This window comes from Mytilus edulis, chromosome 13 (assembly GCF_963676685.1).
Source record: "Mytilus edulis chromosome 13, xbMytEdul2.2, whole genome shotgun sequence".
Lineage (NCBI taxonomy): Eukaryota > Metazoa > Mollusca > Bivalvia > Mytilida > Mytilidae > Mytilus > Mytilus edulis.
This window is the reverse complement of record NC_092356.1, coordinates 55828897-55834816: the sequence shown is the minus strand read 5'-3', so window position 1 is coordinate 55834816 and position 5920 is coordinate 55828897. Positions and strand designations below refer to the sequence as shown.

At 30.9% G+C, this 5920-nt stretch overlaps 1 long non-coding RNA gene across 1 annotated transcript; it reads right to left on the bottom strand.

The window, feature by feature from the left end:
* Window positions 1-570: 570 nt before the first annotated feature.
* LOC139500856 (uncharacterized) lies at window positions 571-4971 on the bottom strand. The gene is made up of 4 exons (XR_011658380.1): window positions 4860-4971; window positions 4171-4238; window positions 3168-3232; window positions 571-2572 (listed from the first exon to the last, which is right to left on the bottom strand). It is a non-coding gene; the product is annotated as an uncharacterized lncRNA (long non-coding RNA).
* Between the last annotated feature and the right edge of the window lie 949 nt (window positions 4972-5920).

Genomic DNA, 5920 nt, shown 5'->3' with positions numbered 1-5920 from the left:
TGGTCATAAAAACTTATTTGAAGATCTTACTTTGCTGAACATTTTTACTGTTACAGTGTAACTTTATCATTAATAATATTCAAGAAAATAACAAAAAACTGCATAATTATCTTAAAATTACGAATTTATTGTCAGCAATCCAATAGGTTGATGGATTCATCTAATTCTATGGCTGATAGAACTTCATCTAATTAACATTTTTACCCCACATCAGACTTGCTTTAAATGCTTTTAAATTAGTGTTGGAGATATAATCCAAAACTGTATTTTACCCCTATGTTTTATTTTTAGCCATGGCGGCCATGCTTTTTGACGAAACAGAAAACAAAACACAAAGTTTATTCTATATATGTAATACTCTAAGGATCATTCAGCTCATTAGTTTGGTTCTGTAGTTTCAGAGGAGAAGATGTTTGAAATAGTTTACACTGGACGGAAGATGACGGACGCCAAGTGATGGCTGAAGCTCTCAGTTCCTTCGAAACGATGCATTAAAAAAGTACTTATTGTATTTTACATGTAAAGTTACATTAAGTGAAATTTACAGTAAAATAAATTATCAGCAAAATGCATATTATTTTTTTTTATTTTAATGGTCTATAAAAGATTCATTTATGGTAATTCTAAAACCCTTATAACAATACTTCAGGGATTGGTGGAGTAATTAAACTATATTGGCATGTTTCAATTTCTAAGACACCTTCATCGGAATATTAGAACTACTTAAGAGTACAAAATGGTGAAGTGAAAATTTGCACTTCATAATGTCAACAGGGAATTAATAATAAATAAAAAATGAAAGAAGGTATGAAAGTAAACTTTAAAAAGAATGTTAAATAAAATTTGTTGAATAGTGTTTAATCAAATTTTGCAGAGGTACATGCTTCCAATTGGCTTCCCTCAGAGTTACATGCCTCTAATTGGGACCGCTCTGTCAGGGGTACTGCTTCTAATTAGCTTTAGCAGACAGAGGTATATATGTACTGCTTCCAATCAGCTTCGCAACAAGACAGAGAGTATGTGCTCCCAATTAGCTTCACTAAGAGGTACGTGCTTCCAATTGGCTTCGCTCAGACAAACGTACTTCTTCCAGTGTTGAAATGGTACGGCAAGCAAGTCTGTACTACATTCAATATAGTAAATGGTACATAATCGCAAGTAAAATGTCGTCCAAATTTACAAAAACATATTTTATTTAACATTCTTGATCTAGTTATCTTTCACATCTACCTTCACTCCCTATTTATAATTTATCCTGATGGTGACATTGTGAAATGCAAATTATCACTACAGGATTTTGTACTCTTCTGTAGTTTTAATTCTGATGATGATGCCATAGGAACCAAAATATGTCTATCTTATTAAATCACTGTAGCAATTCCTAAAGTCTTGTTCTTATAAAACGTTTAATTCTGTGTTTTTTTTTTATACCCAACCCTGCATTCTACATGAATCCAGGGATCCACTTTTCAGATTATATGGATTATATTAGATTTTTTTAAAGGACAGGAAAATGGTGACTTAGACTATTACCTTATATTTGCATTGGGATAATTTGGGTCTCAAATCGTCAGAAAGGAAATGAAGAATCTGCTTATATCATATTAACGACATTTTTATGAGCTATTGAAGAATTCTGAGTAAAGACAAAAATTTGTTATACATGGCAATTTTGTTCCCCTGTATCATAAGGAAAACCCAAGGAGTATAACTTCTGACAAAACTGCCTAATAATGACCTGGCTACATTCTTTACTCTTACTGAAAGAATTATTATTATTATACAATATCTATGAAGGGCATTATCTAACAAAAAAATTCTAAGCAGTTTACACAACAATATAAAATAACCAATAATCTAATCAATTAACATACTAAAATAATGCACATCAGATAAAATAAAAAAGATTAAACATAAAAACTCATAAAATTACACAGATATATTACCATTTAGCAACTGTATGAAAATACCTATATACAAATTCAGAGATTAATAAAATGATGGTAGGCAAGATTAGAAGAGTTTTTACATTCTACTTACAGTTTCAAACTATTGTTAATTCCACAAATTACAGGGATTTGATACCATACTATATATAGTGATACAAGAACAGGTATTATATGCTGGTATTTCTTATGTTGGGTGATCAGTTTAGCATCTGTATGTTGAACTTATTGCAATTAAGATATTATGGCTGCATTTTTTCCATAGAGTAAGCCTTTCCCATTAATAAGACATGAAGCAATATCATCATTATCAATATTCTATTAAAGATAAGTTATGTTCTGTTGCTTTGGTAAAATCTAATCCATGAAATGGCATTATCAGATATTCTGTAGGAGTATCAGAATCAGCTGGTCAATAACTTCAAATGCAGCAGATAAGTCTAACATTACAAGAATAGCACAACACTTGTTATCAAGTGCTAGCACAATGTTGTGATGAACTTTATTGAAAGCTGTGTCCTTTGAATGACGACATGCACGATAGGCTAACTGTATGCCATCATAAAGAGAATACAAAATTTGACACAATTCTTTTATGCAGCCACAGTAATCATGGTAATGGTAGGCTGAAAAAGAATTAAGACACTTTCAATTTATTTTGGTATATCACAAAAGCAAGGGGTTTGGCTAGCCATAACACTTGGTTCAATCCATATTTTTTTTCTTAAAATGTCTTGTACCAAGTCAGGAATATGGCAGTTGTTATCAAATAATCTGTTTATATGTGTGTTGGTGTTTGTTTTTGTTGCCTAGTGTATCTGTTGTTGCGTTGTTGATGTGGTTTCTTTTTGTAACCTGGATTTGTTTTCTCATAATCGATTTCAGACTTTTGAACAAAGGTATCATATTTAATGTCTTTATTTCAGAGATTTAATTTGGGAATTATCAAGTTTTTATCAAGTACTCTTAACATGCTTAAAATGATCCATTGTCATTTGAACTGCTGGCTTTTATATCCAATAATTTTTTTTAACCAAATTAACTTTGACAACTCTTGATAACAAAACAAAGAGACACTTCCTAAAATAATGTGTTTTGCCTTCCTAAATCTTGACACATCTTTTAAAAAAACGTTGAATTGTAAGATTATAAAAATCCTGTGCATGTACATGATCTTTAAATACAAAAAGTTTATAAATCTTTGTATTAGCCTTTTCTTACCATAAAAGTCAAAGTCTTGGCCATTTCCAACATAAATCCTAATGGACAAACTGTTATGCTGTACCCTAAAAAATAAAATGTCTTGGTCACTCAAAATTGTTAAAAATACTACTGTTGGTATATATTTAAGTACATTACATAGAACTAGAGGTTCCTAGGAGCCTGTGTCGCTCACCTGATATTTTTTATATACAATTGATACATGAAATAATGCAACCTTTTGCTTTAGTTTCAGAAGACTTTTGTAAAAGATTACAAAAATTTATGAAAAATTGTTAAAAATTTACTCAATGGATTTTTTTTTGTATACTTGATTCATTTAGGATTTTTCAATTAAATGCTGAAAAATATGCTTTATAGTATCAATGCATTGCAAAAAAACAAATATTTCATCAAATAAATTTAAGTCAGATATTCTTATGAGTATCCCTTTCATATTGGATACAACAGGTTGTTTGATTCATCTGAAAATTTCAGGACAGATATATCTTAACCAGATGAACATTTTTACCAATTGTTCAATTTGCTCTAAATGCTTTAGTTTCAGAGATATAAGCCAAAAACTGCATTTTACCCCTATATTCTTTTTTTAGCCATGTTGGCCATGTACGTCTGCAGGTGGGATCACCGGACACATTTTTTAAACTAGATACCCTAATGATGATTGCAACTAAGTTTAATTGGCTATATTTGTCTCAGTTGTTTCAGAGGAGAAGATTTATGAAAGATTACAAAAATTTATTAAAATTTGTTAAAAATTGACTTTAAAGGGCAATAACTCCTTAAGGGGTCAATTGAGCATTTTGATCATTGAGACATATACGTAGATATTACTTTGCTGCACATTATTGCAGTTTACAGTTTATTTTTATCTATAATAATTTTCAAGATAACAACCAAAAACTGTAAAACTTCCTTAAAATGGCAAACAATCCTACCAAGTATTTAAATGATCCCAGGAGTTGCAATCACAAGATGATACTATTACAATACTCTTTATTACCTTGAAAGTCAGCTCCAGTAGCTATTTTAAACATCAATCCATACTGATAAATTATAATAAATGCTGGCCTGAAAATTAAATGATAAATCATACGAAATTGTTAAAAAAAACATCAGTCTGGGAATATTGTAAGTATATTATTGCGGATTTCTACAGTTTTTTGTGGGGAACAATTTCAATGGATTGAGGAACAATTTTATTTTTGTTGTTAAAAATTTCCATGGATTGATGAACAATTGTAATTTTGTGGGTAACAATTATAATATGTATTGAGGAACAAATGTAATTTTGTAGGTGACAATTCCCATGGATGGAGAAACAATTGTATTTTTGTGGGAATTTGATTCAGTGTTTTGCCAAAGTCTGCATACAAGCCTAACGAAAATTTGTACTCTGTTTATCATTCATATTTGTTGTTCACCTATACCCACAAAAATTCATTTCTGAAGAATAATAATAAATCCACAGTATATAGGAATAGGACAAATGGGTGATAGGAGATGAAGGGAACACACAAAAATATGACATCTATTTAAAATCTTTAAAACATTTAAAGTCATAAAATGTAAAATATTAAGAAAAAAAGTTTCTGACCTCTAACAACTTTAAAGTAAAGAACACTTCTTTTAAATTTATTTTATTCTATTAGGAAAATAAAATGTGTTTTACTAGCGGAATTATATACCTACCTAATATTAGCAGTATTAGACCACCAAATCTTTCTCCTCATCCATTACAACATAAGTCACTGAAAGAACTTAAAAAAAATGAAAAATGAAAACAAATTTATATTTTACAAATCTATTAAGTCGGCAATCTAAAATTTAGTTTTCAAAAGAAATATTCTAATTTTAATTTCAACCTCCATTTTTTTTTATTGTATGCTCTATCAGTTATCTTCCATCGAATTAAAACTTCCCTTTTGATCAGAATTTTCTTTTCCTGATATAAAATTTTATTCATGTACAATGGTTATACAAAACTAAAAAAATATCAAACCAGAAAAGTGGGATAAAAACCAGCTTAAATTGGAGGATTCACTTCTACTATGCCCATATGACCTTCTATCTTAAATTCTTGCTAGATTAATTTTGATAGACATATCCAATTGAATTGAAGTTCCAGGCCTTTGGCTCAGCTAAACCAAAATTGTGAATGGGAAGAGGGTATGTTAAATTTCACACTATCAGTTTTATACCTTTCACATGAAAGATCCTAGAACATAATATAGTGACTAGTCTAGAGGTTTTCTGCTTATCCCATTGCAGAAAACCATGGTGGTGATGAATAGATTGATGTCCAGGATACCGATGGTGTGAGGAAGGTTATATCTCACACTATCAGTCTGATGCCTTCCATAAGGAGGATCCTTGACAACCTTCTAGTTAAGAGGACAGACATGGAAGATTGATGTCCAGGATACTGATGGTGTGTGGAAGATTATATCTCACACTATCAGTCTATTGCCTTCCATAAAAGGAGGATCCTTGACAACCTTCTAGATAAGAGGACAGACATGGAAGGTTGATGTCTAGGATACTGATGGTGTGAGGTAGATTATATCTCACACTATCAGTCTAATGCCTTCCATAAGGAGGATCCTTGACAACCTTCTTGTCAAGAGGACAGACATGATAGATTGATGTCCAGGATACTGATGGTGTGAGGAAGGTTATATCTCACACTATCAGTCTAATGCCTTCCATAAGGAGGATCCTTGACAATTGTCTAATCAAGAGGACAGACATGG